This window comes from Pongo abelii, chromosome 7 (genome assembly GCF_028885655.2).
Source record: "Pongo abelii isolate AG06213 chromosome 7, NHGRI_mPonAbe1-v2.0_pri, whole genome shotgun sequence".
Taxonomy (NCBI): Eukaryota; Metazoa; Chordata; class Mammalia; order Primates; family Hominidae; genus Pongo; species Pongo abelii.
In genome coordinates, this window is record NC_071992.2 from 99,237,819 (window position 1) to 99,264,051 (window position 26,233).

Here is a 26,233-nt window from a genome sequence, read left to right on the forward strand (position 1 = left end):
ATCCCCTTTATCATTTTTTATTGCATCTGTTTGATTCTTCCCTCTTTACTTCTGTATTAGTCATGCTAGTGGTCTATCAATTTTGTTGATCTTTTCAAAAAAACCAGCGCCTGGATTCATTGATTTTTTGAAGGGTTTTTTTTGTGTCTCTATCTCCTTCAGTTCTGCTCTGATCTTAGTTATTTCTTGCCTTCTGCTAGCTTTTGAATGTGTTTGCTCTTGCTTCTCTATTTCTTTTCATTGTGATGTTAGGGTGTCAAATTTAGATCTTTCCTGCTTTCTCTTGTGGGCATTTAGTGCTATAAATTTCCCTCTACACACTGCTTTAAATGTGTCCCAGAAATTCTGGTATGTTGTGTCTTTTTTCTCATTGGTTTCAAAGAACATCTTTATTTCTGCCTTCATTTCATTATGTACCCAGTAGTTATTGAGGAGCAGGTGTTCAGTTTCTATGTAGTTGAGTGGTTTTGAGTGAGTTTCTTAATCCTGAGTTCTAGTTTGATTGCGCTGTGATCTGAGAGACTGTTTGTTATAATTTCTGTTCTTTTACATTTGCTGAGGAGTGTTTTACTTCCAACTATGTGGTCAATTTTGGAATAAGTGTGATATGGTGCTGAGAAGAATGTATATTCTGTTGATTTGTATAACTGTTTGTTATAATTTCTGTTCTTTTACATTTGCTGAGGAGTGTTTTAGTTCCAACTATGTGGTCAATTTTGGAATAAGTGTGATGTGGTGCTGAGAAGAATGTATATTCTGTTGATTTGGGGTGGGGAGTTCTGTAGATGTCTATTAGTTCTGCTTGGTACAAAGCTGAGTTCAACTCCTGGATATCCTTGTTAACTTTCTGTCTCGTTAATCTAATATTCACAATGGGGTGTTAAAGTCTCCCATTATTATTGTGTGGGAGTCTAAGTCTCTTTGTCAGTCTCTAAGGACTTGCTTTATGAATCTGGGTGCTCCTATATTGAGTGCATATATATTTAGGATAGTTAGCTCTTCTTGTTTTCTTGTTGAATTGATCCCTTTACAATTATGTAATGGCCTTCTTTGTCTCTTTTGATCTTTGTTGGTTTAAAGTCCATTTTATCAGAGACTAGGATTGCAGCCCTTGCTTTTTTTTTTTTTTTTTTTTTTTTTTTCCATTTGCTTGGTAGATCTTCCTCCATCCCTTTATTTTGAGCCTATGTGTGTCTCTGCACGTGAGATGGGTCTCCTGAATACAGCACACTAATGGGTGTTGACTCTATCCAATTGGCCAGTCTGTGTCTTAATTGGAGCATTTAGCCCATTTACATTTAAGGTTAATATTGTTATGTGTGAATTTGATCCTGTCATTATGATGTTAGCTGGTTATTTTGCTCGTTAGTTGATGCAGTTTCTTCCCTAGCATCAATGGTCTTTACAATTTTGCATGTTTTTGCAGTGACTGGTACTGGTTGTTCCTTTCCATGTTTAGTGCTTCCTTCAGGAGCTCTTGTAAGGCAGGCCTGGTGGTGACAAAATCTCTCAGCATTTGCTCATCTGCAAAGGATTTTATTTCTCCTTCAGTTATGAAGATTAGTTTGGCTGGATATGAAATTCTGGGTTCAAAATTCTATTCTTTAAGAATGTTGAATGTTGGCCCTTACTCTCTCTGGCTTGTAGAGTTTCTGCCGAGAGATCCGCTATTAGTCTGATGGGCTTCCCTTTGTGGGTAACCCGACCTTTCTCTCTGGCTGCCCTTAATATTTTTTCCTTCATTTCTACTTTGGTGAATCTGCCAATTATGTTTCTTGGAGTTGCTCTTCTCAAGGAGTATCTTTGTGGCATTCTCCGTATTTCCTGAATTTGAATGTTGGCCTGCCTTGCTATGTTGGGGAAGTTCTCCTGGATAATATCCTGCAGAGTGTTTTCCAACTTGATTCCCTTCTCCCCATCACTTTCAGGTACACCTATCAGACGTAGATTTGGTCTTTTCACATAGTCACATATTTCTTGGAGGCTTTATTCATTTCTTTTTACTCTTTTTTTCTCTAAACTTCTCTTCTCACTTCATTTCATTCATTTGACGTTAAATCACTGATACCCTTTCTTCCACTTGATCACCTTGGCTACTGAAGCTTGTGCATGCGTCATGTAATTCTCATGCCATGGTTTTCATCTCCATCAGGTCATTTAAGGTCTTCTCTATGCTGTTTATTCTAGTTAGCCATTCACCTAATCTTTTTTCAAAGTTTCTAGCTTCTTTGTGATGGGTTCGAACATCCTCCTTTAGCTCGGAGAAGTTTGTTGTTACCGATCGTCTGAAACCTTCTTCTCTCAACTCATCAAAGTCATTCTCCATCCAACTTTGTTCCATTGCTGGCAAGGAGCTGTGTTCCTTTGGAGGAGAAGAGGCGCTCTGATTTTTAGAATTTTCACCTTTTCTGCTCTGGTTGGTTTCTCCCCATCTTTGTGGTTTTATCTACCTTTGGTCTGTGGTGATGGTGATGTACAGGTGGGGTTTTGGTGTGGATGTCCTTTCTGTTTGTTAGATTTGCTTCTAACAGTCAGGACCCTCAGCTGCAGGTCTGTTGGAGTTTGCTGGAGGTCCACTCCAGACCCTGTTTGCCTGGGTATCACCAGCGAAGGCTGAAGAACAGCAAATATTGCAGAACAGCAAATGTTGCTGCCTGATCCTTCCTCTGGAAGCTTCGTCTCAGAGGGGCACCTGGCCATATGAGGCGTCAGTCAGCCCTTACTGGGAGGTGTCTCCCAGCTAGGCTACTCGGGGGTCAGGGACCCACTTGAGGAGGCAGTCTGTCCATTCTCAGATCTCAAACTCTGTGTTGGGAGAACCACTGCTCTCTTCAAATATTTCAGACCGGGACATTTAAGTCTGCAGAAGTTTCTGCTGCCTTTTGTTAAGCCAGAAGAAACATTTCTTTAGGTGAAAGTGGGAAGCAGATAAATGTGATGCATTTTATGTCATTGCTAAATGGAGATTTTGGATGAGATTTTCATCTATAAAGAATCCTTGGTGAAAATGAACATATCTTTGAAAATTGGGTCTTCTAACAGAGGAAATGATGAAGCCATAATCACATCAGCGAACTCATTTTGTATTGAAGTTTACAGGATCATCTAACTTCATTAATTTTTTTCCCTTTCTTATTGCTGAAACAGAAAGATGGCAGGTGAATGTGGAAATTAATCCATTAGAGTGAACATGTTTCTATTTCAAAGTATGTTAATTTCATTTCTACTTTGTCAGCTTTAATTTGTCACTGAACCTAAAATGGGATAATTGTACCAGCATCTAAGTTCACATATGTAGTCAACGTTTTCCTAGATTTATAAAATTACATTTAGATTCCGTCGACACTGCTCAATGTATTACAAAGTAACATGTGTTGAGACTTGGCTCTCAACATATCAAATTAAGTCAAAATATAAATTAATTCAATGACCACTCCGTGTTGATATTTGCTCATTGTGCTGTAAACACATTTTGTGTGGAATCCCTATAATTTCACCTAAAATTATACAAAGAACCCTACCACAAGAACGTTATTATTTTTGAATACCTTAGATATTCACTTTGCAAAACTACAGGTACAATGATTTGAGTGGGGGGCTATGTAAAGATAAAGGGAGAAATAAAGACACTGGCTAATAACCAAGGCTAACTCCAAGATTCTATCTTCTGTTAATTTATTTTAAACAGTCAAGATGGAATTGAAACAACTCTGAAAAATTAAGAGCAGAAATTATAATATCTAAGATTTATTTATTTTTCCTATTTAAGCAGTCTCATGTCATTTTTGTAAAAAAATCACTTATTCTTAGAAAAGATGTTGTTGTTAGTCATACATCAGTATAAGTGAAACTATGTCATAAATAAGCTTTTTTAATAAGCAGGAAAAGAGGGGATAAAAGAAGAAGAGCTGTAATATGAATACCTAAATGTCTGTTTTAGAATGAACAAATAAATAAAGAGTGAGAATAAGGGCAAATAAATGTTAACAGTTTTCAAGTCTATACTTACATCCTTTTCTTCCCATGATGTTATCCCTTGTATTAAATCATTTGCAGATAATTTAATAATTTCTCTGAATTAAAAGATATCTTTGACACTTTACTCAAATGCCAAGAAATTCCAAAAAATTTAGGGGAAAAACCGTGTACTTAATGTGTAACAAATAAAGGCATCTTAGAAAATGTTTTCAAAATATTTCATGGCATATAAGTATTTTGGGGTATTCTGTTAAATATAGATTTATAATACATCTATTATATTTATATTCTTGCTATAAATACTAAATATCTATAACACTTTATAGTAGGTTTTTATTTTCTTTGTAAATAACTTCTCAAAATAGTGCAATCTATTAGGTTTTCCTTTTTACAGCTGTTAAAATGTACTTGTACATTTTATTCATATTGATGTTACTGCCAAAAAGAAATGAAAACCTGCATATAATCTATGCTCGAAGTTGTGTCAAATTGAAAGATCAGGAAAATTTACATGAATGGTACCTTATGAAAATTATTGGCCACTATAATGAATTTTCTTAAGCTTGTCTGTTTGATGAAATACTCCTTAAAATCCTCTTTTGTAAATTTTTTTGAAACTACTTTTATTCGGAAATATATTTTTTCTTTCTGAAAGCATCTCATCTTTATTCTTTGCTGTGTTTCAATGAATTATATGACTTCAGAAAAAGAATATGGAATTTATCACTATCTACATTTGTTTGTATTTAGAACTCTCAGAAGTATCCTATTTTTGAAATCCTGGTAATTGCGTTTGTTTTTCCAACTTTTCTAGTAAATCCCACACCTAAGAAAAGAAAAAGAAAATTAAAATTCAGATCTAAAGGTATTAGTTACTAAAGGAAGAGAATGTCAAATGGATGAATACAAATATATATATATATATATATATACACACATATACACACATACACATATATATATAAAACAATGCATGAATAAATAATCATGGCAAAGTATATTAGTTGAATGAATGCATTATAAATGTGATTTTAATAGTTGCCTGATAGTTATTATAAATGTTTTTATTTTTACAAATATATGCTTTCCTCTTTACTTATCTCTTATTAATTCACATTTTTTTATTTAGTCTTCTTGGGATACTAGACATGAATTCATATAATGTAGAATAATAATTATGTATTCTTTCAATTCAATTTTTTTATAACTTGCTACATTTTGGGCCAATATTAACATATTGTTTGCATCCTAACGTACTTTCTTATACTTTAACACTTTTGAAATATAGGTGAAACCCTATAGTTGTTATATACATTTAATGTGATTATGGTTTTAACAAAAACTTATTCAATTGAAAGCTTTAATTAAAATTTGTAGTATCATAGACTTTGAGCAGTATGATAATCATAGCAGTAACAGTAAAATTTTTTCTTTCCTATTTTTACTGCAATACCTCTGATAGTTCTACATTTAAGTATAGTAATACTAAAAGCTAGCATTTATAGATAACTTAATATGTAGCAAGGATTATCCTAAGAGCATTATATTTATTAACTTATTTAATCCTGGAGAAAACCCTTAGAGGAGGTACTGTTTTTATGAACATATTTCTGATGAAGGAACGGCAATATAGTAATTTGCTAAGGCTTACCCGACTAGTCCATGGTAGAACATGAGAAGGAAAGGATCAGTGTCTATCTTCAGAGACCAAACTTAATCCTTTGCTATCCAAACATCTTAGTATAGCAGTTAGCTGACTATTTTAACAGCTAATAGTGATCATTATTCTGTTAAACTTATAACGCTTCATATCTAATTTTTAAATGAAATTTTTTTAATGAGGAAAGGGCTTTAGCTTTTATTGAATCAATTCCAAGTGCTGAAATAATCATATAAATGTTATTTGTCATACAAATATATTTTGCCTATTTCTCTTTTATAAACTGAATAAACTATCTTATAAGATAAAAAACCTCATTTTAGATAGAAATATAGAAATATGCTTAATATAAAGCTTTTAAAAGCTGGGGTGTTTTATTGACAATATGAATACTTTTTGTTATTATTTATGGTGTGTTTTTACCTTCATTAATTTTATTCTAAATTTCTTTAGATTAATATTTATTACTTTTCTTTCATTATGTTATAATCTGTTTGGTTGTAGCATAGTATTCTGTTAGTATATTGGTTTTCTTGCTATCTCTAGCACAGTGAAATGTATTTACAATTATTCGTTCCAGTATAATCAGCAATTATCCCTGGACCAATCTGTTCCGCCAGGGAGAGTGTGAACTGGTTTACATGTTTGTTTTTCCTTTTTACATTGAAATATACAAAGCAAGTTTATAAAATATAAATCAAATGAGGTAATTCTGCATTTTAAAGTGTTGTACAACTTTATCTAGAAAGATGATATTTCCATTTATTTAGTAAAGTTTTATTTCTTTATTTTAATAAAAGGCTCACACATTTTATTTTCTATTGTGCTTATGTGTTTATTTCAGATACATTTTCTAGCTACCTCAGTTGGCATAGAAAAGCTATTGACTTCTGTATTTTTCATTTAACTGACCTTACCACATTCTATTCACAATTATAATAACTTGTCTTCAGATGTGGATGGGAGAAGCTTTCTATATCATACTACCTGTAAATAATGAGTTAGTTTCACCTGTTGCATTTCTCATAACAATTGTTTCTTATTATTTGTTTAACTGCAGTGGCTAGAACTCCTAGCTCAATATTGGATAATGTGGTGGAAGTGGACGTTATAATTTCCTTCACAATTTAAAAAAAAGCATATTCATCTATCATTATGGAGTATGCTTTTTGTTTAATGCCTTGATTCATGCTTGGTAAATGATCTTCTCTTTGTAAGTTTTTTTTATTATAAATGGATACTACTTATTTGTACTTTTTGTGTACCTATTAATGTGTTCACATAGCTTTTACTGTTTACTCTTTTAAAATGACATATTGCATTAAAATGTTTTCTAATATTGAACAAGCCATAAATTCCTGCACTAAGTAAATTTTGGTTACTACATATTCTGGTTTTGTTTAGTTTTGCTTTTGATAAATACCTGGGCCTCTTATACCTAATGTATTGTTCAGGAATTTGGCAACTATACTTATCATTGAGATTTGTTGGTCATTTAATTTTTTTCCTGACACCTGATTTTAATATGGAATTTAAATCTAGTCTCAGATAAGAAGGCAGATACTCCCTGTGTTCTATTCCCTGGAGGAGTTTGTAAAAGTAGGAAATACCTGTGATATAAATTCTTAGAATAACTCATCTACAAAATTATCTGAACTTAATGTTTTTGAGGGAATATTTTGAACTCCTAATTTAATTGTTATATACTTCTCCTTATTTCTATTTCTCCTTGAGATGGCTTTGAAATTTACTTTTTCTAATAAAGAATCCATTACATCTAAACTTTCAAGTTTATTGGCATAAAATTATTTACACTTTTCGTCTATATTTAAATTCTCATACTTGCATTGTTTTTTGTCTTTTTCCCCTTGTATGGAGTTGACTTTTGAACAGTATGGGGGTTAAGATTGCCCACAAACCACACAACTGAAAATTTGTACGTAAGTTTTGACTCCCCAGAAACTTAACTAACAGCCTGCAGTTGACCAGAAGGCTTACTGATAATATAAACAGTTGATTAGCACAGATTTTGTATGTTGTATGTTATATACTGTATTCTTAAAATAAAGTAAGGTAAAAAGGTTATTAAGAAAATCATAAGGAAGAGAAATATATTCACTATTTTATATATATATCTTTTGTCTGTTTTATCACTGGGTCATTATAAAGGTCTTCAAGCTTGTCATAGAATAGACTGAGGAGGAGGAAAAGGAAGGGTTGGTCTTGCTGTCTCAGGGGTGCCAGAGGCAGAAAAGGTAAAGGAGATGGAAAGGGAGGCAGGGGAGGAAGGCCTTTACAGAGCTTTTGGGAAATACTTTGTAATTTCTGCTCATTTTTTTGCTTTTTCATTACCCTCACAATGATTCTGTTTGGTACCAATCCTTCTTCCACCATATGCTTTAGCTTCAGTGCCTGTTGTCATAGAAGGGCCATGCCATGAAAAGAAGTCAAAAGCAGATCTGTGACAGATTTTCTGATGTCAGCTTGTTTTTTGGCTCTGCTTCATCTACATTGTCTTCATTATCTGGCTCTGGTTCAGAAGCACTCATCTCTATCAAGTCATCTTCTGTTAACTCTTCTTGTGTGGTGTACATTAAGTCTTGGATTTCTCTAAGATCCATATCTTGAAAGATTTCACCTCCTATATTTTTTGCTGTATTCACAATCCCTTTCATGATTTTCTTGTCTGGCCCTGTCATAAATCCTATGAAGTCATGCAGAACACCTGTACACAGTTTTCTGTAGCAGAAATTCATTGTTTCAGGCTTGATTTCTTTCACAGCATTTTCTATAATAATAACATCTTCATTGGTGTAATCCTTCTAGACTCACATGATGTTCTTTCTATTGGGGTTTTTTCCATAGCAATGTCAATCCTTTCCATAGAGTACATAATGAGGCTTGAAAGTCCTTATGACCCCCAATCTAGAGGTTGAATTGAAATTGTATTTAGGGAAAGGTAGACCCCTTTGACACCTTCAACATTGAACTCATGAGGTTCTGAATAGCCGGGGGCCTTGTCCAATATTGAAAGAACTTTAAAAGCCACTTTCTTACTGGCAAGATACTTCCTAACTTCAGAGACAAAGCATCAATGAAACTGACCCAGTATATATGTCCTCATTGCCCTGGCCTACTTGTTATACAACCAAAAGACTGACTAGGAGCTGCTATGTATCATTTTTTTTCCTCAAAATTAAAAATTACCTGCTGGATTTTGTTCAATTCTTGAGGATACATAGTAGGTGTATATATTTATGGGGTACATGAAATGTTTTCATGCAGGTATGCAATGTGAAATAAAACACATCATGGAGAATGGACATCCATCTCTTCAAGCATTTATTTATCCACTGAGTTGCAAAGAATTCACCTATACTCTTTATTTCAAAATGTACAGTTAAATCATTATTGACTATAATCACCCTGTTGTGCTATGAAATAGTAGGTCTTATTCATTCATTCTATTTTTATTGTACTCATTAACTATCTCCACCACCCCCACCTCCTAGATCCCCACTACCCTTCTCAGTCTCTGGTAACCATTATTTTGGTATTTATCTTTCTAATTCAAGGCTCTGGAGTTACCAGAATTAGACATAAGGGCAGTTCTAATCATAAGCCTGACTGCACTTGCACAAAAGAGTAGAGATAGCCTATCCCTTCCTATACTTTCCTGCCTTAAATTTTGGTGCTTACTTCTCTTACTTACTAATAAATGTCCTTTGGAGCTCCACCAGAGGCCCCAGAATAGGGCACTTTTGTCTTTATTAAAAACCTGTTCAGGCAGATATTCTTTCTCCTCAATTATTTTTTTAAATGGCATCTGAAAACTTGTCTGCTGCTTCTTGGTCAACAGAAGCTGCTTCTTCTGTTATCTTGACATTTTTTAAGCCAAACCTCTTTTTTAAATGATCAAACTATTCTTTGCTGGTTTAGATCCTTCTTCTTCCTTTAGTTTTAAGTTTTCATATAATGACTTCACTTTTTATCAAATTATATTATTCTGTAAGTATGCCTTTCTTACACAAATCTTGCATCCACATAAATTTGCAGTTTTAATACTAGATAAAAAGGTAATTTGTAAAAAGTGTGAGTTTTTTTATGCTTGCTGGCATAGCTTCAGTGAAAGCTTAATAAATTTCTTATTCATTTTTTACAGTGGTTTTTACACTGGATTCATTTATCTTAAAATAGCAGCAACAGCAGCATCAGACCTCAATCTGTGGTACATATCAAGTAATTCAACTTTTTCTTATAATGTCATGACGTTTCTCTGCCTCTTGGGAGAACTTCCAGCATGACTAGTAGAATTTTGTATAGGTCCCACGATATTATTCAATGTTTATGGTATTGCACTAAACAAGATGAAAAATACACAAGGACAGCAAAATACCACCTTTTACCGCAATTGGCAATTTATTGTAGACACAAACTCCTTATGCAGAGATAATTAGTATCACAGAGTATTTAAGTAGATACTGGCAACACTTGAGCTGACCACAATAGCAACAAGAGATGGCTAAAAAACTATAGCAGTAGTACCAAACATATTACGCAGTTTATGAAATAATACTCCATTGTTATATCTGTTTACAATTCTCTGGGCTGCAAATGGTGTCATGTAGTATTTGTGAGTGCTTGTGTGCATGTGTTAATAAATATTAACTTTTTATAATAGATTGATGTATATTTTATGGTAGTCATCTTACAATAGACTAGTATTGTCTACATAAATTTCATGCACTCATGACATAACTTTCTTAATTTTTTATATTTCTAGGCTACACAGTTCATTTGCAAGTTTTTTCAAATTGTTACAACTCTCCAAAGAATTTCTAAATATGTTGAAATAAATAAACATGTAAGTGAACCCATTCAGTTCAAACCCATTCAAGGATCAACTATAATTTATTTGTGACATTCCTCCTCTTGCTTGTTGTTTTCTGTGATTAATTTGAGCAAGTTGTGTGTCTTTTATTAGTTGTTTCAAAGAATCAACTTTTGTAGAGTATGTCTGTTTCCAGTCACATTAAAGTCTTCTCTTATGTTTATTATATCATTTATTGTATTCCCTTTTGCTTTGCCTGCTATTCTTTTTCTTCTTAAATTAAATGCATAGCTCATTAATTTTTAATCTTTTTTCTTAATATGACTATTCAAGGTTATATTTTTCTAGGTGTAATTTTAGTGTAATTTTATGACAAGATTATATTTTTCCCTCTAAGTGCCATTTTATGACCATTGCTTACATTTGACATGTGGGTATTTTAACAATTGTTAACCCAGCAATCCCATTACTGGGTATATACCCAAAGGATTATAAATCATTCTACTATAAAGAAACATACACACTTTATATTTATTGCAGCACTGTTTACAATAGCAGGGACTTGGAACCAACCCAAATGCCCATCAATAATAGACTGGAAAAAGAAAATGTGGCACATATGCACCATAGAATACTATGCAGCCATAAAAAAGAATGAGTTCATGTCCTTTGCAGGGACATGGATGAAGCTGGAAACCGTTATCCTCAGCAAACTAACACAGGAACAGAAAACTCAACACCATATGGTCTCATTCATAGTTGGGAGTTGAACAATGAGAACACGTGGACACAGGTGGGGGAACATCACACACCAGGGCCTGTCGGGGCTGGCGGTGGCAAGGGGATGGAGGGCATTAGGACAAATACCTAATGAATGTGGGGCTTAAAACCTAGATGACAGGTTCATAGGTGCGGCAAACTACCATGGCACATGTATATTTACGTAACAAACTTACATTTTCAGCACATGTATCTCAGAACTTAAAGTAAAAATAATAGTAATAATAGTTTATCTTTTAATATTTTCAAAAAATCAATGATATCAATGATATCTCTTAAACTATGAGTTATTTCATTACTTCCAAGCATACTTTCCATTGCTTTTCATTGTATCCAAGCATACAAAGATATTATTGCTAGTGTAATGACTTTGAATGGGCTCAATTTTTATGAAAAGTTCCATGTGTGAAGCAAATAAATGAGAATTCTACTAATTTTGGCCACAATGTTATTGATGTTGTCATTATAAATAGAAACAAATGTATTCATAAAACATAAAATTAATTTCTTGTTTAATTCATTATTTTTGAAGTATTTGTTAATTTTAGAGAAAAAAATTCTAATGGATGCCATAATGAAACTATAGTAATTGGAAAAAAAACTCTCATCCTCTGTGGCACCAAACTTAATAATGCAAAAATTTAAAAATTGTACATAATATATAACATGAACATTTCATGACATATTCAATTAAAAATTTTCCATTGAGTTTTATTCCCTGTATTTCTTAATGCTTTTGTGATTCACTTTAGTCTGAAATGACAACCCTAGGTTAATGTAAATGATAGCTGATATGTTTAGGATGAATTAGATGCTTCTTAAAACATTTTAGCTTTGCCAAAAAATGATTTCAGCAAATATTGGTGACCATTATTTTTTAAATAACCATAATATTCTTGAAACACAAAACCAGCATCCAAAGCCAAGTCCAGCATTTGTAAAAATTATATCTTTTTTTGTGAATTCATTTGCTCTCTCAGCACAGTTCGTATCCTCAACTGGTTTACACATTTGAAATATATTGTGTATTAAAACCAAACCTTGTTAATATTTTTAAGCAAATATCATTAAAGACCAAAGGGGGAAAGTACAAATAATGTACTAGATCTATTATAAAAATGATTATTCCCATTTCAGTTGTTGATGAATGCAGCAGTTTATTATGATATTTGAACTATTGGATACTTGGTAAATTTAAGTTATTCCAATGGAACCACTTTTAAGACCAATTATTGATTAGTAAGACAACAAACCATGGTCAGGAAAGTTCAGAGGAATTCCCTATCACTGCATATAAATATATTACATTTCAAGAATATTCATTTTAAACTCTCATTTCTATAAGGACTTGATTTTATCATCAAGTTTATAAATTAAATCAGGATAAAGAACAATAAGAAAAATATTTTGGCAAGCAATACTAATTCTTAACATTTTATTGTATATTATATGTACACATTTCTTAGTAATGGAAGGTAGGAAATGAGAGATGAAGCTGGACTTCCATGGCTAGTTTTGAGTTCAATAATGGAGAACAATTATCAATGATGAAGGCATATCATCTTGGGCAAAGATATTATTCTTTTAATGATAGTATCTATCAAAGAAGCCAGGAAATTTACAAGGAGACATACTAGATAAAATTTCGTCTATTTTAAAAGCATGTACTCACTTAAACTACTTCATATCATGTAAATTGAAATATATGTATATTATACATATTGAGAAAATATAGATTTTCTGGCTCTTTCTACATTCTGTGTATTCAACAAAAATGCATATACACAATTCTTCTTGTGCACTTGCATTTGTATTAAAGTTATGCTAATTTAATGTGGTAGATTTTAGTATTTTTCAAACTTCATTCTACCTTTATTCTATTATTTATTCTATTCCTCTAGAAGTCAGCTTTGGCTATGTAACTTTCTTGGGCAATAAAATGTGAGTGACAATTATGAGTAGGTTTTCAAGAAGAAAATCTTGAGCGATTGTGTTTACTCTTTTTTCCAGGAGCCTCTGATAGAGACAAATCCACTTGTCTTAGTTGCAGAGAGAAAATATATGCAGCTAAGCTGGAGCTGAGCTGGGCCTCAATGGATATACAACAAACCAGTGACACCTAGGCATCATCCATTTTTTCCTCTTTCAATAGGTATATTTATTGCAGTTTTCTGTTCCAAAATTGTAAAGTGCATGTTTGAGAGATATAATGTGTCATTTAATTCGGAAATGTCTAGATTAAAACAATTCATATTCTAAACCAATGTAGAGATCATGAGGGCCTAGACTTTAAGCCTAGTGCTGCGATGGATAAAATTTTTCATTTAACTCTATTTGGAAGAAAGTGAGAATATTTAATATGAATAAAGTAAATGAATATATGTGACAGCAGGAATAAATTGTGGAAGAATTATTGTTCAAATTATTCACTGCTGTAACATTACTTATGATAGATCATGAACTTGCTTTTATCATTGAAATGAGAACAAGTGACACACATCATCTCTGAACAGCTTAAATATCCATTAGTTAGTACCACCATTCCTTCTTTTACTTCTATCACAATAAGAGTACTATCCCACTTAGAGACTGCTCAGTCAGCTAAGGACCTAGAAAGAAGACACCTGTAGCAGTACTACAGAGGGTAGCATGGAATCAGTATGTAACATGGGTGAAAAAGAAATATTTGTTGCTGTAAGCCATTAAGATTCTGCGGTTATTTATTAGTTGCAGCATATTTTAAGTGGAATTTAATTGTAAATGTAAGCAGTAACAAAAACTCAGTATTCTGAGAAGGAATTACCTTTTCCACCAGGAAGTTGGGAACTCAGCCTTAGGAAGTACAAAGATAAGAATATTAGGGTGCCTTTATCACTTCCCTTTCAAATTTACTTTAATCTCTCTCATCTTTGATGATCATGGGATCATGGTTATAAGAATAATTTTGATGAGAAATATTCAGATGAGCATTATTCTCTATCATCTTCCCAATATTTTAAATTATTATTATTTCATCTTTTTGAATCTGATTTGAACTGTGCCTACATATTCTCAAGCTAACATCTTTACTGAGCAAAATTTGGCCAGATACCAGATTCATGCATCTCATAAAATAGATGATTAGGATGAAATTTACAGAAACTGAAAAAATGAATTCCTAGATAATTAGCAGGTAGTTTTTTTAGTGGAAACCTAAAAATATATCTTTGCATAATGTGTGGTTTTGCTTGTCTAAAATATAATCCATTGGTATATGATAAAGGTCATAGTTCTTAGACGTACATTGTTAGGACATTTTCATCAACTAACACATATTAAGCTTCTAATGATCAATAATGTATACATGTTGGTGTTATTTATCCTAGTACATGATGACAGGGTATGCATTAAAACATTTTTTTCATCAAAAGCTAGTGCTTTACTATAGTACCCTAAATGTATAGATTATTCCACAATGAGAAAATTGGGAAAATATATTCTATAAAGATTTTTTATTCATCTCATCAAAAATATATTCTGAGAAGCTAATATGTGTAGGACACACAGACACTGAGAATTTGAAGAGGCATAGGATACATTTTGTTCTTAAGAAATCCTTAACATCTAAAGGGTAAGATAAATAATTTTTAAGGGAAAAAAAATTTTCAGCCTAACATATAGAACAAGTTTAGTAATGGGTATTGCTAGAAAGTTCCATAGGCTTCAAAATAGTAAGTGATGTCCAAATATTTGCAAAGAAAGTGAAGATTTTATTGAGGAGATGGGTTATGTGAAGGTTGAGTAAGATATAGGCAAGTGGAGTAAAGAGATAACAGCTTTATTGAAAGAATAAATCTTGTAGATAAAATGCCCATCACATTTTTGGAGACACTGAAGACCCACTTTTGCTGAGACAGATAATTTTTGAATGGGAAAAATTAAAGATACAAGAGCCATTGAAGGCTTTTTTAAAGGGGATAGTATCAAAAGAGTAAGTAGGTTATATTAAAAGAGTTGAGAGCCTTTATTTTTAAGTTATTACAGAGGAAGAGTCTACACTGGTGACAAGAAGCATGGTAACTGATGAAGGTATGCTCAATGATCATCCCAGAGTGCCATTGTTTATGAATATTGCTAAAATAGGTAGATAATACAACTATTTTAGGAGGACCAGCAGCTTGATGAAGTAGGACAAGTGGAGGAAGAACAGTTAAGAGTTCATGACAGGTTGAGTTTGAAATACTGGTGAGTTATTCAAATTGAGGGGCACAATATAGTGTTATATATGAAATAATAACTTTGGATAAGTTGTTTGGATAAGACTTTAAAAATAGATTTTGGATTTGTTATGTAAAGTCATATTTTTAGATGTAAAGATCCATGAACTGTATGAAAAGTGAGTCCTGGAGACCTAATATAAAGACAAAGAGAGACCTATAAAGGAGACTAAAAAAGGAACTGAAATGTGTAAGAGGATTGAGGAGAAAATAATGTCACAGAGTGTAGGTAATAAGGTAATAAACAATTTCCAAGAGTGAGTCATCAAAAGTAACTATACCTTCTAACATCTTACAGAAGGCAGGGGTAAAGAAAGAAAGATAAAGACCATTGAGTTATGAGGTACTTAGAAAATCAGTAACAGATAAAAATGATGAGTAAGCTGTAGTCAGGAGGAGTGGATCAAATAAACTGAGTATGAAGCTCGTTAGATTTTAAGAATTACAAAATGGGTAGACTGTCAGTTATTCCCTATGGTGGCTGCTATCTGGTTACCATTAAAAAATAATTGCTAGAGTAGAGCTTAGCTACTTTAATAAATTTTATAACTTCAGGGTGCACATATACATCTATGTATTTAAACTTGTTTCTGTTTATTAAAATTATCTATGGATTTATTTTTAATCAAATAAGATTGTTAAAAATCAAACATAACATTTTCTTCCCTCATCCCTTGACACATTCAATTCTTTAACTATTTCTCCTGGGAGTTATGCCCATATTATAAATTAATATATTAATGTTACTACTTCTGCCTTTATAAACTTCATGAAGTTGGGTTTTTTGTTATGATTTATTCAGCCAAGCCCACTTTATCTTTTACTATCAGCATAATTACAACACCAAATTTATATGCTTTATTAGTTAGTTTTGGAAAATTTAAATAATATTGCTCATATTTTTATTTCTTAATCTGACTCTAAACATTACCATATTAAGATATGGGTTTTATTATCCTTCTGATTGTCTTTTCTTGTTTATCATTTTGTCCTTTGACTTGCCACATGTACATTTATATGGTCAAGGGTGATTCCATTCAATTAGTAAAATTAGGTCCACTTCTCTGGCTTTAAATTGATTTTAAAATTCTGAATGAATTCATTAATCATGTTAATATGAGTATCTAAAACATTAATTATTGGTATATTGAGAATTATACTTTTATGATTTAGTGTTAGACAGTTTTGTTTTTCTTACAGTTACTAATTTCCTTTGAGAAATATTTAATCTGTTTGCATTTTTCGTTTTTTATTTCTGTTTATTTCCTTATAATTTCTCCGAAAGTAATATGCTAAGGTAGGATGCATGATAAGCAACTATTATAATTGTTTAAATGCCTAAAAATGATTTCTTCTATCTTGACATTTGATAATTTTACTGGTCATAGAATTATCAGTAGAAGAATAAACAAATTTGAAGGCATGTTTTATTGTTCTTTTATTTGTTTTTTCATGAGCTGGGTCAGATGGGCTACATAATTTTATTTTTATATTCAAGTCATTTTACATAGCAGAAGTAAAAATAAAGGGGCAGTGAAATTTCATTAGAAAGTTTTGGTTTTGGGGGAGGAATCAAGATGGCCGAATAGAAACAGCTCCAGTCTATAGCTTCCAGTGTGAGCAACGCAGAAGACAGGTGATTTCTGCATTTCCAACTGAGGTACGGGGTTCATCTCACTGGGACTTGTCAGACAGTGGGTACAGGACATTGGGTGCAGCCCACGGTCTGTGAGCCAAAGCAGGGCGAGGCATCACCTCACCCAGGAAGCACAAGGGGTTGGGGAATTCTCTTTCCTAGCCAAGGGAAGCAGTGACAGACAGCAACTGGAAAATCGGGACACTCCCACCCTAATACTGCGATTTTCCAACGGTCTTAGCAAATGGCACACCAGGAGATTATAGTCCATGCCTGGCTCAGAGGGTCCCATGCCCACAGAGCCTCGCTCACTGCTAGCACAGCAGTTTAAGATCAAACTGCAAGGTGGCAGCAAGGCTGGGGGAGGGGCGCCCGCCGTTGCTGAGGCTTGAGTAGGTAAACAAAGAAGCCTGGAAGCTCAAGCTGGGTGGAGCCCACCACAGCTCAAGGAGGCCTGCCTGCCTCTGTAGACTCCACCTCTGGGGGCAGGGCATAGCTGAACAAAAGGCAGCAGCAACTCCTGCTGACTTAAACCTCCCTGTCTCACAGCTTTGAAGACAGTAGTGGTTCTGCCAGCATGGAGTCTGAGATCAGAGAGCAGACAGACTGCCTCCTCAAGTGGGTCCCTGACCACCAAGTAGCCTAACTGGGAGGCACCACCCAGTAGGGGCTGACTGACACCTCATACGGTCGGGTGCCCTTCTGAGACGAAGCTTCCAGAGGATCGATCAGGCAGCAACATTTGCCGTTCTGCAATATTTGCTGTTCTGCAGTCTCCACTGCTGATACCCAGGAAAACAGGGTCTAGAGTGGACCTCCAGCAAACTCCAACAGACCTGCAGCTGAGAGTCCTGACTGTTAGAAGGAAATCTAACAAACAGAAAAGACATCCACACCAAAACTTCATCTGTACGTCACCATCATCAAAGACCAAAGGTAGATAAAACCACAAAGATGGGGAGAAACCAGAGCAGAAAAGCTGAAAACTCTAAAAATCAGAGTGCCTTTTCTCCTCCAAAGGAAAACAGCTCCTCACCAGCAACAGAACAAAGCTGGATGGAGAATGACTTTGACGAGTTGAGAGAAGAAGGCTTCAGAAGATCGGAAATAACAAACTTCTCTGAGCTAAAGGAGGATGTTCGAACCCATCTCAAAGGAGCTAAAAACCTTGAGAAAAGATTAGGCAAATGGCTAACTACAATAAACAGCATAGAGAAGACCTTAAATGACCTGATGGAGATGAAAACCATGGCATGAGAACTACGTGATGCATGCACAGGCTTCAGTAGCTGAGTCAATCAACTGGAAGAAAGGGTATCAGTGACTGAAGATCAAATGAAAGAAATGAAGTGAGAAGAGAAGTTTAGAGAAGAAAGAGTAAAAAGAAATGAACAAAGCCTCCAAGAAATATGGGAATATGTGAAAAGACCAAATCTACGTCTGATTGATGTACCTGAAAGTGATGGAGAGAATGGAACCAAGTTGGAAAATGCTCTTCAGGATGTTATCCAGGAGAACTTCCCCAACCTAGTAAGGCAGGCCAACATTCAAATTCAGGAAATACAGAGAATGCCACAAAGATACACCTCAAGAAGAGCAACTCCAAGACACATAATTGTCAGATTCACCAAAGTAGAAATGAGGGAAAAAATGTTAAGGGTAGCCAAAGAGAAAGGTCGGGTTACCCACAAAGGGAAGCTCATCAGACTAACAGCGGATCTCTCAGCAGAAACTCTACAAGCCAGAAGAGAGTGAGGGCCAATATTCAACATTCTTAAAGAAAAGAATTTTCAACCCAGAATTTCATATCCAGCCAAACTAATCTTCATAACTGAAGGAGAAATAAAATCCTTTACAGATGAGCAAATGCTGAGAGATTTTGTCACCACCAGGTCTTACAAGAGCTCCTGAAGGAAGCACTAAACATGGAAAGGAACAACCAGTACCAGTCACTGCAAAAACATGCCAAATTGTAAAGACTATCAAGGATAGGAAGAAACTGCATCAACTAATGAGCAAAATAACCAGCTAACATCATAATGACAGGAAAAAATTCACACATAACAATATTAACCTTAAATGTAAATGGGCTAAATGCTCCAATTAAAAGTCGCAGACTGGCAAATTGGATAAAGAATCAAAACCCATCAGTGTGATGTATTCAGGAGGCCCTTCTCATGTGCAGAGACACACATAGGCTCAAAATAAAGGGATGGAGGAAGATCAACCAAGCAAATGGAAAACAAAAAAAAAGTGGGAGTTGCAATCCTAGTCTCTCATAAAACAGACTTTAAACCAGCAAAGATCACAAGAGACATAGAAGGCCATTATATAATGGTAAAGTGATCAATTCAACAAGAAGAACTAACTATCTAAATATATATGCACTCAATACAGGAGCACCCAGATTCATAAAGCAAGTTCTTAGAGACCTACAGAGAGGCTTAGACTCCCACACAATAATAATGGGAGACTTTAACAGCCCACTGTCAACATTATACAGATCCGCGAGACAGAAAGTTAAAAAGGATCTCCTGGAATTGTACTCAGCTCTGCACCAAGCAGACTTAATAGACATCTACAGAACTCTCCACCCCAAATCAACAGAATATACATTCTTCTCAGCACCACATCACATTTATTCCAAAATTGACCACATAGTTGGAAGTAAAACACTCCTCAGCAAATATAAAAGGACAGAAATCACAACGAATTCTCTCTCAGACCATAGTGCAATCAAACTAGAACTCAGGATTAAGAAACTCACTCAAAACCACTCAGCTACATGGAAACTGAACAACCTGCTCCTGAATTACTACTGGGTACATAATGAAATGAAGGCAGAAATAAAGATGTTCTTTGAAACCAATGAGAACAAAGACACAAGGTACCAGAATCTCTGGGACACATTTAAAGCAGTGTGTAGAGTGAAATTGATAGCACTAAATACCCACAAGAGAAAGCAGGAACAATCTAAAATTGACACCCTAACATCTCAATTAAAAGAACTAGAGAAGCAAGAGCAAACACATTCAAAAGCTAGCAGAAGGCAAGAAATAACTAAGATCAGAGCAGAACTGAAGGAGATAGAGACACCAAAAAAACCCTTCAAAAAATCAATGAATCCAGGAGCTGGATTTTGAAAAGATCAACAAAATTGATAGACCACTAGCAAGACTAATAAAGAAGAAAAGAGAGAAGAATGAAATAGATGCAATAAAAAATGATAAAGGGGATATCACCTCCAATCCCACAAAGATACAAACTACCATCAGAGAATACTATAAACACCTCTACACAAATAAACTAAAAAGTCTAGAGGAAATGGTTAAATTCCTTGACACATACACCCTCCCAAGACTAAACCAGGAAGAAGTTGAATCCCTGAATAGGCCAATAACAGGCTCTGAAATTGTGGCAATAATTAATAGCCTACCAACCAAAAAAAGTCCAGGACCAGAAGGATTCACAGCCAAATTCTACCAGAGGTACAAAGAGGAGTTGGTACCATTCCTTCTGAAACTATTCCAATCAATAGAAAAACAGGGAATCCTCCCTAACTCATTTTATGAGATCGGCATCATCCTGATACAAAAGCCTGGCAGAAACACACAAAAAAAGAGAGTTTTAGACCAATATCCCTGATGAACATCGATGCAGAAATCCTCAATAAAATACTGACAAACCAAATCCAGCAGCACATCAAAAAGCTTATCCACCATGATCAAGTGGGCTTCATCCCTGGGATGCAAGGCTGGTTCAACTTACACAATTCAATAAACATAATCCATCTTATAAACAGAACCAAAGACAAAAACCACATGATTGTCTCAATAGATGCAGGAAAGGCCTTTGACAAAATTCAACAGCCCTTCATGCTAAAAACTCTCAACAAATTAGGTATTGATGGGACGTATCTCAAAATAATAAGAGCTATTTATGACAAACCTACAGCCAATACCATACTGAGTGGGAAGAAATTCGAAGCATTCCCTTTGAAAACTGGCACAAGACAAGGATGCCCTCTCTCAGCACTCCTATTCAACATAGTGTTGGAAGTTCTCGCCAGGGCATTCAGGCAGGAGAAAGAAATAAAGGGTATTCAATTAGGAAATGAGGAACTCAAATTGTCTCTGTTTGCAGAAGACATGATTGTATAGTTAGAAAACCCCATCGTCTCAGCCCAAAATCTCCTCAAGCTCATAAGCAACTTTAGCAAAGTCTCAGGACACAAAATCAATGTGCAAAAATCACAAGCATTCCTATACACCAATAACAGACAAACAGAGATCCAAATCATGAGTGAACTCCCATTCACAATTGCTTCAAAGAGAATAAAATACCTAGGAATCCAACTTAAAAGGCATGTGAAGGACCTCTTCAAGGAGAATTACAAACCACTGCTCAACGAAATAAAAGAGGACACAAACAAATGGAAGAACATTCCATGCTCATGGATAAGAAGAATCAATATCATGAAAATGGCCATACTGCCAGAGGTAATTTATAGATTCAATGCCATCCCCATTAAGCTACCAATGATTTTCTTCACAGAATTGGAAAAAACTACTTTAAAGTTCATATGGAAGTAAAAAAAAAGCCTGCATTGCCAAGACAATCCTAAGCCAAAAGAACAAAGCTGAGACATTACGCTACCTGACTTCATACTATAATATAAGGCTGCAGTAACCCAAACATCATGGTACTGGTACCAAAACAGAGATATAGACCAATGGAGAAAACCTAGGCAATACCATTCAGGACATAGGCATGGGCAAGGACTTCATGTCTAAAACACCAAAAGCAATGGCAACAAAAGCCAAAATTGACAAATGGGATCTAATTAAACTAAAGAGCTTCTGCACAGCAAGAGAAACTGCCACCAGAATGAACAGGCAACCTACAGAATGGGAGAAAATTTTTGCAATCTGGGCATCTGACAAAGGGCTAATATCCAGAATCTACAAAGAAATTAAACAAATTTACAAGAAAATATCAAACAACCCCATCAAAAAGTGGACAAAGGATATGAACAGTCACTTCTCAAAAGACATTTATGCAGCCAACAGACACATGAAAAAATGTTCATCATCACCGGCCATCAGAGAAATGCAAATCAAAACCACAATGAGATACCATCTTACACCGGTTAGATTGGCAATCATTAAAAAGTCAGGAAACAACAGGTGCTGGAGAGGATGTGGAGAAGTAGGAACACTTTTACACTGTTGGTTGGACTGTAAACTAGTTAAAAAATTGTGGAAGACAGTGTGGCGGCTCCTCAAGGATCTAGAACTAGAAATACCATTTGACCCAGCCATCCCATTACTGGGTATATACCCAAAGGATTATAAATCATGCTGCTATAAAGACACATGCACACGTTTCTTTATTGTGGCACTATTCACAACAGCAAAGACTTGCAACTAATCCCAATATCCATCAATGATAGACTGGATTAAGAAAATGTGGCACATATACACCATGGAATACCATGTAGCCATAAAAATGGATGATTTCATGTCCTTTGTAGGGACATGGATGAAGCTGGAAACCGTCATTCTGAGCAAACTATCACAAGGACAGAAAACCAAACACTGCGTGTTCTCACTCATAGGTGGGAATTGAACAATGAGAATTCTTGGACACAGGGTGGGGAACATTACACACTGGGGCCTGTCGTAGGGTGAGGGGAGTGGGGAGGGATAGCATTAGGATATATACCTAATGTAAATGATGAGTTAATGGGTGCAGCACACCAACATGTTACATATATGCATATGGAAGAAACATGCATGTTGTGTGCATGTACCCTAGAACTTAAAGTATAATTAAAAAAATAAGAAAAAAAAAGTTTTGGTTTTGAAAGTATATGTATTCAATGTTTTCTAAAAGCAACTAATGCTTCATCAATTGTCATATATGAACCAGAAGTATATCCATCTTCTAAATATTGATTCCAGGTATCAAACACATCCCTAATTGATTCTGATTTATCATTATTCTGGCTCTTCTTGAACTGACATCATCAAAATGCAGCACACCTGATGAATTTTTTTAAACCTTTAGTTCATGGTTTTGATGAAGAGAAAAAGGCCATCTTCTTTGTTCCATAATTGCAAAACAGTTTCATTTTTACACTTATAACACCACTTATAGTTACCAATTAATAATTTTTTTCATTTCTACATTATGTTTCCTTCTAGTCACCTATGCATATATATATTTACCTTCAATATTTGTTCACTTAGGAACCATATAAAGTAAACCTGAGCACAAAATCATTACCTGTCCTTCTAGCAAAATGTGATGGTCCAGGTTCTTGCTGCAAAATGTTGTGTAATCAAGTCTTTCCTGTTTTTTTTTAATATATATACTTTAATATATATACTTAAATATATATACTTTAAGTTCTAGGGTACATGTGCAGAACGTGCAGGTTTGTTACGTAGGTATACATGTGCCATGGTGGTTTGCTGTACCCATCAACCCATCATCTACATTAGGTATTTCTCCTAATGCTATCCCTCAGGGGTCCCCCACCCCTGACAGGCCCTGGTGTGTGATGTTCCCCTCCCTGTGTCTGTGTGTTCTCATTATTCAACTCTGATTTATGAGTGAGAACATGTGGTGTTTGGTTTTCTGTTCTTGTGTTAGTTTTCTGAGAATGATGGTTTCCAGCTTCATCCATGTCCCAGCAAAGGACATGAACTAATTCTTTTTTATGGCTGCATAGTATTCCATGGTGTATATGTGCTACATTTTCTTCATCCAATCTATCATTGATGGTCATTTGGGTTGGTTCCAAGTCTTTGCTATTGTGAACAGTGCTGCAATAAACATATGTGTGCATGTGTGTTTATACTAGAATGATTTATAATCCTTTGGGTATGTGTCCTGTCATGGGATTGCTGGGTCAAATGGTATTTCTAGTTCTAGATGCTTGAGGAATTGCCACACTATCTTCCACAATGGTTGAACTAATTTACACTCTCACCAAAAGTGTAAAAGCATTCCTATTTCCCCACATCCTCTCCAGCATCTGTAGTTTCCTAAATTTTTAATGATCACCATTCTAACTGGCATGAGATGGTATCTCATTGTGATTTTGATTTGCATTTCTCTGATGACAAGTGATGATGAGCTTTTTTTCATATGTTTGTTGGCTGCAAAAATGTCTTCTTTTGAGAAGTGTCTGTTCATACTCTTTGCCCACTTTTTGATAGGGTTGTTTGATTTTTTTCTTGTAAATTTGCTTAAGTTCTTTGTAGATTTTGGATATTGGCACTTTGTCAGATGGATAGATTGCAAAAATTTTCTCCCATTCTGTAGGTTGTGTGTTCACTATGATGAGTTTCTTACAGTTTTGGCTATGCAGAAGCTCTTTAGTTTAATTAGATACAATTTGTCAATTTTGTCTTTTGTTGCCATTGCTTTTGGTGTTTTAGTCATGAAATCATTGCCCTTGCCTATGTCCTGAATGCTATTGCCTAGGTTTTCTTCTAGGGCTTTTATGGTTTTAGGTCATACATTTAAGACTTTAATCTATCTTGAGTTAATTTTTGTATAAGGTGTAAGGGAGGGATTCAGTTTCAGTTTTCTGCATATGGCTAGCCTGTTTTCCCAACACCATTTATTAAATAGGGAATCCTTTCCCCATTGCTTGTTTGTGTCAGGTTTGTCAATGATCAGATGGTTTTAGATATGTGGTGTTATTTCTGAGGCCTCTGTTCTGATCCATTCGTCTATATCTCTGTTTTGGTACCAGTACCATGCTGTTTTGGTTACTGTAGCCTTGTAGTATAGTTTGAAGTCAGGTAGCTTGATGCCTCCAGCTTTGTTCTTTGTCTTAGGATTGTCTTGGATATGTGGGCTCTTTTTTGGTTCCATATGAAATTCGAAGTAGTTTTTTTTCTATTTCTGTGTTGAAAGTCAATGGTAGCTTGATGGGGATAGCATTGAATCTTTAAATTACCTTGGGCAGTATGGCCATTTTCATGATATTGATTCTTTCTATCCATGAGCATGGAATGTTTTTCCATTTGTTTGTGTCCTCTCTTATTTCCTTGATCAGTACATTGAAGTTGTCCTTGAAGAGGTCCTTCACATCGGTTGTAAGTTGTATTCTCAGGTACTTTATTGTCTTTGTAGCAATTGTGAATGGGGGTTCACTCATGATTTGGCTCTCTGTTTATCTGTTATTGGTGTATAGAAATGCTTGTGATTTTTTCACATTGACTTTGTATCCTGAGACTTTGCTGAAGTTGCCTATCAGCTTAAGGAGATTTTGGGCTGAGATGATGGCATTTTCTAAATATACAATCATGTCATCTGTAAACAGAGACTATTTGACTTCCTCTTTTCTTATATGGATACTCTTTATTTATTTCTCTTGCCTGATTGCCCTGGCCAGAACTCCCAATACTATGTTGAATAGGAGTGGGGAGAAAGGGCATTCTTGTCTTGTGCCAGTTTTCAAAGGGAATGCTTCCAGTTTTTGCCCATTTAGAATGATATTGGCTGTGGGCTTGTCATAAATGGCTTATTATTTTGAGACACAGTCCATCTATTCCTAGTTTATTGAGAGTTTTTAGCATGAAGGGCTGTTGAATTTTCTCAAAGGCCTTTTCTGCATCTATTGAGATAATCATGTGGTTTTTTTCATTGGTTCTGTTTATGTCATGGATTAAATTTATTGATTTGTATATGTTGAATGAGCCTTGCATCCCAGGGATGAAGCCAACTTGATCGTCGTGGATAAGCTTTTTGATGTGCTGCTGGATTCAGTTTGCCAGTATTTTATTGAGGATTTTCACATAGATGTTCACCAAGGATATTGGCTTGAAATTTTCTTTTTTTGTTGTGTCTCTGCCAGGTTTTTGTATCAAGATGCTGCTGGCTTCATAAAATGAGTTAGGGAGGATTCCCTCTTTTTCTGTTCTTTGGAATAGTTTCAGAAAGAATGGTACCAGCTCCTGTTTGTACCTCTGGTAGAATTCGGCTGTGAATCCATGTGGTCCTGGATTTTTTTGATTGGTAGGCTATTAATTACTGCTTCAATTTCAGAACTTGTTATTGGTCTATCCAGGGAT

The 26,233-nt window shown here is 34.8% G+C and overlaps 1 long non-coding RNA gene across 2 annotated transcripts in view; it reads left to right on the plus strand.

Annotated features, from left to right (window-relative positions):
• The window catches only part of LOC129061068 (uncharacterized), a 109,402-nt gene extending 86,569 nt beyond the window's left edge, over positions 1-22,833 (plus strand). The window contains exons 2-5 of one of the 2 annotated variants that reach the window (XR_008528054.2): positions 10,422-10,502; positions 11,010-11,262; positions 13,260-13,401; positions 17,691-22,833. This is a non-coding gene — a long non-coding RNA (uncharacterized LOC129061068). Of the gene's footprint in view, positions 1-10,421; positions 10,503-11,009; positions 11,263-13,259; positions 13,643-17,690 lie in introns of those variants that run through there. The other variant, XR_008528055.1, reaches the window with a different exon arrangement.
• The last annotated feature ends 3,400 nt before the right edge of the window (positions 22,834-26,233 follow it).